The 11522-nt window shown below is 48.4% G+C and overlaps 1 long non-coding RNA gene across 1 annotated transcript; it reads right to left on the bottom strand.

Annotated features, from left to right (window-relative positions):
• Positions 1 to 8472: 8472 nt before the first annotated feature.
• LOC122011928 lies at positions 8473 to 9898 on the bottom strand. The gene is made up of 5 exons (XR_006120064.1): positions 9680 to 9898; positions 9355 to 9565; positions 9193 to 9285; positions 8988 to 9122; positions 8473 to 8513 (listed from the first exon to the last, which is right to left on the bottom strand). It is a non-coding gene; the product is annotated as an uncharacterized LOC122011928 (long non-coding RNA).
• Positions 9899 to 11522: the final 1624 nt, after the last annotated feature.

Here is an 11522-nt window from a genome sequence, read left to right as displayed (position 1 = left end):
CCTCCGACGATCGGCGAGTACAATGGAACAACAGACCCGGATGATCATCTGGGTAAGTTTGATAACACAGCTACGCTCCATCAATACACAGATGGAGTAAAATGCCGAGTTTTTCTTACTACTCTCTCGGGATCGGCTCAACGCTGGTTTCGGAGGCTGCCGGACGGATCTATCACCAGCTTCAAAGACTTCCGAACGGCTTTCCTCCACCACTTTGCAAGCAGTCGGCGATATCAAAAAACTAGCGTTAGTCTGTTTGCTATCAAGCAAGAAGCCCGTGAGTCGCTCTGAGCTTATATCCAGCGATTCAACCAAGTGGCGATGGATATTCCAACGGCCACATCAGAGACCATGATGAATGCCTTCACACAAGGCCTAGTGGATGGGGACTTCTTCCGGTCGCTCATCCGAAAGCCACCCCGAGATTATGATCACATGCTACATCGGGCCAACGAATACATAAACGTGGAAGAAGCGCAAGCCGCCCGGAAAAAGGAAACTCCAACCGAGCGGGTACCTATTCAGGCCGAACGGAAACAGTACGCCGCTCATCAGCCGCCCAGAGGACCAAGGGCCGAAGCAATCCGATCCCCCCACGCCAGATCACACGTACAAGAGGTGGCTGCCGCTCGGCCCAAGCCAAAGAAGAGATGGACCCCTATGTTCTGCTCCTTCCACCGGACAGATACGCACAACACGAGGGATTGTCGAAATCTTCCCTTCGTGGCTAATCCCGTTCCCAGGAATGCCGGACGATGGTCTCCTCCCATCGACAGGAGACAAAGGACCCATGAAGCCGACCGGACCCGCGCCGAGAGGCGACATCAACAGACGCCCAATCGGCACCGATCTCCAAGACAGGAGAATCGACGGGCATCCAGAGAACGGTCCCGACCGTCCACTCGGGAGGAGGAAAACAGAAGCAATACTTCCCGGGGTGAGATCAACGTTATTGCTGGTGGGCCGACCGGAGGAGACTCCAACCGAGCCAGAAAGGCGGGCGTCCGGCAGCTCCAGATCCACGCAGTCGGTTGCAGCCAAGAACGGGCAACTGGACCGGAAATCACTTTCGGGCCCGGGGACTTAGAAGGAGTTGAAGTGCCCCACGACGACGCCCTGCTCATTAAAGCGGTAATAGCAAATTACACTATTCACCGCATATTTGTTGACACAGGGAGTTCGGTCAACATCATATTCAAGAAGGCGTTTGACCAACTGCAAATTGATTGAGCCGAGCTGCTTCCCATGACAACCCCGCTCTACGGGTTTACGGGTAACGAAGTTCAGCCGGTCGGACAGATCCGCCTGGCTACCTCGCTAGGAGAGGAGCCGCTCAGGAGGACCAGGACAATAAATTTCATGGTGGTCGACTCGCCCTCGTCCTACAACGTCATTTTGGGACGACCGGCGCTCGGTGAATTCCGAGCGGTCGTCTCAACCTTCCACCAGAAGATGAAGTTCCCCGTCGAAGACAAGGTGGGAGAAGTAAGGGGAGATCAGTTAGCAGCTCGACGATGCTACATAGAGATGGTCCGAGCAGAATCCAACTCCGCTCGGAAGGCGCCTCGAATCGAGGTAAATGCCATCACCGAAAAGCCACCCTCTTTAATTTATGAAGAAAAAGAGGAAGTGCAGATTCATCCGACCCGATCGGAGGCCACGACTTTTGTTGCCTCTGATCTGGAGGAGAAGCAGAAGGAGGAGCTGATCCAATGCCTCCAACGAAATCATGATGTATTCGTCTGGTCGACACATGAGTTGCCCGGAATTTCGCCGAGCATAGCGCAGCATGAGTTGCATGTCCGACCAGACGCTCGGCCGATAAAGCAGAGAAAAAGAGATTTTAGTGCCGAGCAGAACTCCATCATCCGGGCGGAGGTCGAGAAGCTTCTGGAGGCTGGCCATATACGAGAAGTACAGTTTCCGAGTTGGTTGGCTAACGTAGTATTAGTCTCCAAGCCGGGCGGCAAGTGGAGAGTCTGCATTGATTTTTGAGACTTGAACAAAGCATGCCCCAAGGACTTTTACCCTCTGCCCCGGATATATCAGCTGGTGGACTCTACGGCCGACTGCGAATTAATTTGTATGCTCGACGCCTACCAAGGTTATCATCAAGTGCCGCTCGCCCGGGAAGATCAAGAAAAAGTAAGCTTCGTAACGGCCGACGGCACATATTGCTACAATGTGATGTCGTTCGGATTGAAGAATGCCGGGGCCACCTATCAACGCTTGATGAACAAAGTGCTCAGAGAACAGATCGGGCGGAATCTGGAAGTTTATGTGGACGACATTTTTATCAAAACCACCCGAGCGGCCGATCTCTTCAAGGACATGGAAGAAACCTTCCGAACGCTACGCAAATATGGAGTCAAGCTAAATCCCCAGAAGTGCCTGTTCGGAGCAAAAGGAGGGCGTTTCTTGGGGTATATAGTAACCGAGTGGGGAATTGAAGCTAATCCCAGCAAGGTGAAAGCTCTACAAGACATGCCGCCTCCAAGAAATACAAGGGAAGTGCAGCGTTTGACCGGTCGGATAACCGCATTGTCCCGATTCATCTCCAAAACTGCCGACCGGAGCCTCCCTTTCTTCAAAATTTTGCGCAAGGCAACTAAATTTCACTGGGACGAGGAATGCGACCGAGCATTCGAAGAATTGAAGACATATCCTAATTCTCTGCCTATATTAGCCAAGCCGATCGGGGGTGAGTCACTTTATATTTATCTGTCTTCAACCGAGCATGCTGTAGGCTCGACACTTGTAAGGTCCAGCGGCGAGGAACAGCCGGTGTATTTTCTGAGCCACATCTTAAAAGATGCCGAATCTCGTTATACTGGGCTCGAGAAGTTGGCCTTTGCTTTGGTTCTAGCCGCTCGGCGCCTTCGACCATATTTCTTGGCTCACACCATCATTGTCCGGACGAACAGTCCACTAGGAAGAGTACTGTTGAATCCAGAAGCGTCCGGACGGCTCATCAAGTGGACGACAGAACTGAGTGAATTTGACATCCAATACCAGCCCCGCTCGGCGATCAAAGCGCAATCCTTGGCTGATTTTGTGACCGAAGTGCAAAGGCCAGAGCCGGAAGCTATGTGGAAAATATATGTGGATGGGTCTTCCACTCGTCTCGGAAGTGGGATTGGAATATTGCTGCTAGAGATCTCACATCCTCCCCTACTAATAAAAATTTGGTCCCCAAATTTCTCTATAACCAATAGCCAACACTGAAATATAATCATACAGTATAAATGCTGAAGAAACTCTAACCCACATACCTCAAGTAAAAAGATGGGGGTATCGAGCTCGGATCGTATCCTCCAGCTCCCAAGTAGCCTCCTCGTCAGAATGATGCTGCCATCCGACTTTAACCAGTCGAACAGTCTTGTTCCGCAGCTGACGCTCTCTATGGTCCAGAATCCGCACCGGAACCTCCTCGTAAGTAACATCTGGCTGAATAGGAATAGATATATCTGACAGAACATGTGCCGGATCGGATACGTATCTCCTCAGCATAGATACGTGGAATACATCGTGAATGCCAGCTAGAGATGGTGGTAGCGCCAGACGATAAGCTACTGCTCCAATCCTCTCCAAGATCTAGAATGGTCCAATATATCGGGGAGCTAGCTTACCTCGGAGACCAAATCTCTTCACCCATTTCGTGGGTGAAACTCTAAGAAATACATGATCACCAATGGAGAACTCCAGGGGTCTCCGTCTCTGATCAGCATAACTCTTCTGACGGTCCTGGGCCTCTGACATCCTCCGTCTGATAGTGCGAACTAACTCTACATCCTGCTGAGCTCTCTGAGGTCCTATCAGCTGGGCCTCCCCAACCTCTTCCCAGAGGATGGGTGTCCGACAAGGCCTACCATACAACGCCTCAAACGGTGCCATCTGGATAGCCGAATGATAGCTGTTGTTGTAGGCGAACTCCACTAATGGCAGGTGGTCCTCCCACTGCCTCCGAAGTCCATGACACAAGATCTCAGCAAGTCCTCCAATATCTGAATAGTCCGCTCTGACTGCCCATCTGTCTGCGGATGGAATGCCGTACTGAAACGAAGCTGTGTGCCCAAGGCCTGCTGCAGACTCTGCCAGAATCGGGACGTGAACCGTGGGTCTCTATCTGATATGATGCTCAAAGGAACACCATGTAATCTAATAATCTCACGACAGTATAACTCTGCTAATCGATCCAGAGAATCAGTCTTCCGGATCGCTAAAAAATGTGCGGATTTGGTTAATCGATCAACGATTACCCAAATCGCATCATGGCCTCGTCGAGTCCTAGGCAGTCCTACCACAAAATCCATAGTAATATGCTCCCACTTCCACTTTGGAATAGGGATCCTCTGAAGTAAACCAGCAGGTCTCTGGTGCTCAGCCTTCACCTGCTGACAAACAAGACATCTAGCTACAAAATCTGCGATGTCTTTCTTCATGTCGTTCCACCAATAGGAACGTCTCAAAGCGCGATACATACGAGTCCCACCTGGGTGGATAGCAAATCTAGAACGATGAGCCTCCTGACCGGGTGAGACTGAGGCACACACAATCTGCCTCGGAAATAAACAATACCCTCGTCATCTCGTGTAAACTCAGTCTGCTGTCCGGAAGCTATCTGGCTGCTAATGAACTGTAAATGCTGATCTCCGGCCTGGGCCTCTCGAATCCTCATCCTGATCGACGACTGAGCAACCATGGTAACAAGAATACCCTGCTCTGTCCGTCCCTGCTCCTCAAGGCCCAACTCGGCGAATCCCTGAATCAAGTCCGTGACTGTAACTTGATGACAAGCTAAAGTCCCTCTGGACTTCCTGCTCAGTGCATCAGCAACCACATTAGCTTTACCCGGATGGTAGCTAATAGTACAATCATAATCCTTCAGGAACTCCATCCATCTCCTCTGTCGGAGATTGAGTTCCTTCTGTGTGAAAATATATTTGAGACTCTTATGATTAGTAAGAATCTCAAAAGTAATACCATAAAGATGATGTCGCCAAATCTTCAAAGCAAAGATAATAGCGGCTAGCTCTAAATCATGTACTGGGTAGTTCTTCTCATGCTCCTTCAACTGACGAGAAGCATAGGAGACCACCCTACCGTGTTGCATCAAAACAGCGCCCAAGCCCTGAAGAGATGCATCAGTGTAAAGTATGAATCCGTCATCACCAGAAGGAAAAACCAAAACTGGTGCCGATACTAATCTCCGCTTCAGCTCTTGGAAGCTAGTCTCGCAAGCCTCTGACCACATGAACTTCACGCCTTTCCGGGTCAGACGTGTCAACGACATAACAATGCTGGAGAGACCCTCAACGAATCGTCAGTAATATCCAACCAAACCCAAGAAACTGCGGATCTCCTGGACTGACTAAACTGTCCTCTCGGAACAGAAACTCCGGACGCTACATGCTGAGCCTTCAGCGAATAGTTTCGGCTCAAGTGCCCAGGCAGTTTGCAATAATAGCAAACTGACTGTCCCAGGGTGCATGCAGAGATGATGTGATCTCGAGACCCGCATCGGATGTAGTGAGAGTCATCGGTGGACTGTTTCCGGTTCTGCTAAGAAGACCGGGAACGTCCCGATGCAGAGTGTCCTGACTTCTGGGGTCAGCCAGATGACCCAGAAGTACTCTGACCCGTCTGAGTGCGACTGCTCTGCTGCTGTCCAGTAGTCTGGGGCTGCTGGCTCTATCCGAAAGTCCGATCAGTCTGCTTCCTCTTCTTGCCCGCGTTTACTCTCTGATGAGTAGACTCAATCATAAGAGCTCTATCCAGTGTCTCAGTGTATGATGAAGTACTAAAGCCAGAAATCTTCAGCTGAAGATGCCCGTCCAGTCCCTGGACAATTTGAAGCATACGAGATCTGTCATCGGCAACTAACTCAGGACAGAATCTGGCCAACCGATTAAATTCAGCATTATATTCTATCACTGAGCGGTTATTCTGCCGCAGACTAAGAAAATCCTGCCGTCGTGTCATCTGATACGCCGGGGGAAAAATACTGACTCTCGAATGCCTCCCTAAATCTCGTCCAGGTAATATGCTGCTCGCCTATAATCGAGCGTTGAGTGTCCCACCAGATCTCTGCCTCGTCTCGTACCTCAAGTACGCAGTAGTAGGCACGACTGGAGGGGGTGCCGAGTATACTAAAGGTGATACCACTAGTGGTACAGTCGAGGTATGTACCTCTGAAGTTGGAACTATCGGGGTCTTATAATCCGACGTGCATGTAATATCCTGACGAGTCTATCCCTAACGGACAAGCTCGACCTGAGCAGATCTCTCCGGAGACTCTATCTCCAGAGAATCTATCGACCTCTTACGTGGATGACCACGTCTCAGTATCGAAACACGTGTATGTACTATATCAGTAAACAAAATATTATCCAGATATCACTACAGGTATAAAAACTATAAAATTACCTGTTTTACCTATTTGCCGTCTGGAGATATCCTGTCGCTGCTTAGCCCCAAATAGAACCAATAAAACCTCGTCAAAATACCTCGGAATTCCGAAACGAGAAAATCGACGGAAATCCGGACAAATCCGAAATACCGAGAAATGCTTACGAAAGTAAGCCTCGTAAATCCGAAACCCGACAAGTAGGTATCGCAAAACCTGCTCTGATACCCAATAAATTGGTATCAGATAAACCTCGAAAATCCAAAACAAAGAGCAAGTATCGTGAGCCTGGCTCTGATACCAAATAAATTGGTATCAGATAAAAAGAAAATACAGAGCATCGTAACCCATGCTCTGATACCAAAAATTGTCACGCCCCCAGGTAGTCCCTGTCCGAAGAAATTTCGGCAGCATCTCCCCTGTACGACGGACAATATGAAGCTCAGTATACATATATCTCCATACCTCGGCCACACACGGCCGGAATAATACAATACAAAAGAACAAGCCACGCAGTTTATATCAACATTCCACATAATTCAACATATAATCAATCCACGCAGTTTAATAAGGAAAGACGATATAAAATCTCGAAAATATATGTACACATCCTACTCCACTACATCGAAGAAAACCAAATCCACGAAGTAATGAAAATATCTGCAGCGGAAAACAATAGTAGTAAACCCGAAGGTTCAATGTCCAAAATACAAACCCACAATACCAGTATATAAGATGCAAAAGCAGAATAAATCCGACAAAGAAAATCCTCGCGCTAATGGGGCTAGCGACTGGAATATCTCCCGAAAAATAGTAACAACGGGGTGAGTTCAAAGAACTCAGCTGGTAAACCAATAGACATGTACAGCAATATATATCCACCAGTAAAAACCTAAGGTACAGTCTCCTAAACCATATGATCAATAGTACAGTTCTCTAACCATACAATCTATATAGTACAGTCTCCTAAGTATAACAGGTATGCAAGACTAAATAAACTGCAGTAACCAACAATAAGCATGCAATACAATATACTGCAAGAATATAAAAAGTGCATAACTGAAATAAACTGTACTCACCTGCGAGGCTCGGGCGAATGACTGTGAGCATACACAGATAAAAATAGTCAGAGCAAAAGCATATAACCTGTATGCATGTCAATCATATGCAATCACCAAAATGCATCAATCATAAATAATGCAATCTGTGCATATGATGCAAATGACATGTCCTGGTCACCCCTACTGCCATGCTCAGCCGTCTCACACACAATGGTGAGACCGAGTGGGTAGGGCTGTGACAACCGTGCACTCTGCCGTCACTACCCCTGATGAGTGACCGAGTGGACGGGATGCTGTCGGAGTACACCTATCCTCCTGCCTCAAACATAGTGAGGGAGCGTAACGCTCTCATCTCCCGGTACGCAATGACGGGGAGGGACCCCGGTGTGCTACCACGCTCCTGTCACGCTACCCATGAGCGTCCTAGCGGAGCACTACCGGGCAATCTACCCTACACACCCTGAGTGCTGTGCCACTACCCATGCAGTGAACACGTTGTGTGCGGGTCCATGTAGCCGGCCGACGAGCTCAACAATAATGGAGTCGTCAATCGCCCAGCATGCAATCATGCAATATGGTGCATGCGGCTACAGTATGTCATACCTGAACATAGCCTCCTCCATATATGTGGGTGCCCAAAAGGTAAACGCATATATATAACCATGATATAAACAGCATAAATCCAAAGACATCACATATAACAATGATGTAAGTATCATGAATCCAAGAGCATGTATCACACATGTAAAGCAACTAATCCAGTAGAGTAGAGCACTATAGATATGCATCTCTATGAACATATTTACACATGGCAAGAGATAAAATATCCAATCCTGAAGTAAAGCAACTAGCAGATGAAGCATGTGATAGGTATCAACTAGCTAAGACCAAGGGGGAGAATAATCTACTATCTACCACTAGTAAATATATATAAGCTACACATATCATAAGACATTATCAAAAGATAAGTCAGAGGGTACCCGCCTCAAATAGAAGGTACAGTCAATCCAAATCCGAAGTCGAGACGCCCGTCTCGAATCAGAGTCCTGTGTCAACAAACAATATATATATTTTATTTAGCTAAATCAAATGAATAGCTAAATAAAATCCCTAAAACTAAATTAGGGCAAAACCCTAATCACATCAATCACAATCTACCTAATTTAAATCTAATAGTTAATTAGGGTTAATTACCCTAACCCTAATTAACCCACTAGATTAATTCAAACAATTATATCTAATCACAATCAACTAACCAATGACACTTAACCTAATCCATAATCACCAATTAGATTAGAAATCCAAAGGTTGATTAGGGTTAATTACCCTAACCCTAACCATTTCATTGGATTTATTCTACACAATTACATCTACGCAATTTAACAACTAATTACAACATGTATCAAAATCCCTCCACATAAATAACTAAGTAAAACCCTAATTCCAATCTAGAACAAGATCATCTAGAATTCAAATCACACCATGATCTACAACTAAGATCGAAAATCCTTACACCATACCTCAAGCTCACAGCCCCTGTTGATGTTGGATCAAGAACACCACAGCACCCAATTCTAAATCCACAGAAACAGGACAGCTCACAGCCTACTGATCCTCTCTGCTGGGTTCACTTCACAATCCAGAACTTCACCTCACTGGTAGATTCATTTGGATCAAATAGTAGATCAAACCATGGAAATCAAAGATCGCACACCCTAATCTTACCTTAATCGTGACCTTAATCAGCAGCAAGGAAGATAAGGTCCAAGATCCCTATCGCTCACCTCCAGAACACAACCTCCCTGCTGGATTTCTCCCCTACCATTCGGATCAAGGTGAGATCAAGATTGGAATCAATCAGATCAATAAAAATCGGTGATGCCTTACCTTCAAGATTACGGCTAGGGCACACCTTTGCCTTCGCGATGACTGATCGGAGCTGACAGAGGAGCTCTAGGGCACAATTATGCAAGGGATATGACTCAGGTGAAGCTAGCCCCTATCTTGAACCTTCGGTAGAAGCCCTCGCCGACGATCGGGTTGGCACCGAGTCGATCCAGTGGCGTCGATCGGGGAAGAAAAGGATCGGCAGACTCGGCTGAGAAGAAAGAAATCGGAGATTGAAGGAAACCAGAGGAGGAGAGGATCGGAACCCTTATGCTCCGAGCTCCGATCTGCGCCGACGATGCCGAGAGAAGATCAGCGCTCTCACCTAGGGCTGGAGGATATCACCCATGTCCGGATCTGTACTGGCGACTGCTCCCCTGGGTCGAGATCGACGATCGCCGGAAGTCCATCTGGCGACTGCTCCACTGGGTCGAGGTCGACGATCGCCGGAAGTCCATCGGATTTGCTTCATCCGCGAGAGATGGAGAGAACAGAGAAAGGGAACGGGGAAGAAGGGAAGCTCGGGTTCGGCGATAGGTTTAGGGAAAAGAAATAAGAAAAGAAAAGTATTTATAATAAAACTTTTCCTCACTTAAACGGGTATTCCAAACAGGTTTTATCCGTACCCGTAATTGATCCCCTCAAAACCCATCGTACGAGCTCCGAAAAATTCCCAGAAAATTTCTAAAATTCCGGAAAAATTTTATAAGGCTATTTCCCAAATAACCCTATTATTTAAATTTTCCGAGATCTCACACCGGCAGAGGAGATGAAGGCATCAACCGTCTCGTGTCCGTTTGATCAATGGGGAATGGATATTGTGGGTCCATTTCCGATGGCGACCGGGCAGAGGAAATTTTTGCTGGTGGTGGTCGATTATTTTTCCAAGTGGGTGGAGGCCGAGCCACTAGCCAGGATCACCGAACAGATGGTCAAAAAATTCATCTCGCAACACATCATCTGTAGGTTCGGTATCCCTCGCCGATTGGTTTCCGACAATGGGCGGCAATTCACAGGGAAGGTGCTAGAAGATTGGTGCAAAAGCTACGGCATCGAGCAACACTTCACGTCCGTGGCTTACCCCCAAAGCAACGGTCAAGCCGAAGTAGCCAATCGGGAAATTCTCCGTATTCTGCGCGCTCGGCTCGACCACTTGGGAGGAAGTGCCGGGTGTTTTATGGGCCATCCGAACGACTCCTAAGGAAGGAACGGGCGTCACACCTTTTCATCTAGTGTATGGCGGCGAAGCGGTCATTCCGGTTGAAGTCGGCGTCGAGTCCGTCCGGGTCCAATGTTACGATGGAGGCAACGCCGAGCGGAGGAACATGGAGCTGGATTTGATTGATGAGGAGCGGGCCAAGGCATCCGTTCGACTGATGGCGTACCGTCAACGAATGAAGCAAAACTACAACCGGCGCGTCATTCCCAGATCATTCCAGGTAGGCGATCTTGTCTGGAAGAAAGTTAAGCCGGTCGGCGACGTCGGCAAGCTTGAAGCTCCGTGGGCAGGCCCCTTCAAAATCATCGAAAAGCTCCGCTCGGGCGCGTATTATTTGGAGGATGAGGACGGCCGACAGCTAGATAGGCCGTGGAGCGCGAACCACCTCCAGCCTTACCAGAAGACCGTCTAGCCCAGACGTTAAACCGTAGAGCCGCGCCGACCGGCTATAAATATCCGCGCCGAAGACCGTCTAGCCCAGACGTTAAACTGTAGAGACGAGCCGGCGTCTATAAACTCACCGAGCGGAAGACCGTCTAGCCCAGACGTTAAACCGTAGAGCCGCGCCGACCGGCTATAAATATCCGCGCCGAAGACCGTCTAGCCCAGACGTTAAACCGTAGAGACGAGCCGGCGTCTATAAACTCTCCGAGTGGAAGACCGTCTAGCCCAGACGTTAAACCGTAGAGACGAGCTGGCGTCTATAAACTCTCCGAGCGGAAGACCGTCTAGCCCAGACGTTAAACCGTAGAGCCACGCCGACCGGCTATAAATATCGGCGCCGAAGACCGTCTAGCCCAGACGTTAAACCGTAGAGACGAGCCGGCGTCTATAAACTCTCCGAGCGGAAAACCGTCTAGCCCAGACGTTAAACCGTAGAGACGAGCCGGCGTCTATAAACTCTCCGAGCGGAAGACCGTCTAGCCCAGACGTTAAACCGTAGAGACTA

The sequence above is a fragment of the Zingiber officinale genome, chromosome 1A (assembly GCF_018446385.1).
Source record: "Zingiber officinale cultivar Zhangliang chromosome 1A, Zo_v1.1, whole genome shotgun sequence".
In the NCBI taxonomy this organism is placed as follows: Eukaryota; Viridiplantae; Streptophyta; class Magnoliopsida; order Zingiberales; family Zingiberaceae; genus Zingiber; species Zingiber officinale.
This window is presented reverse-complemented; position numbering and strand designations above follow the sequence as displayed.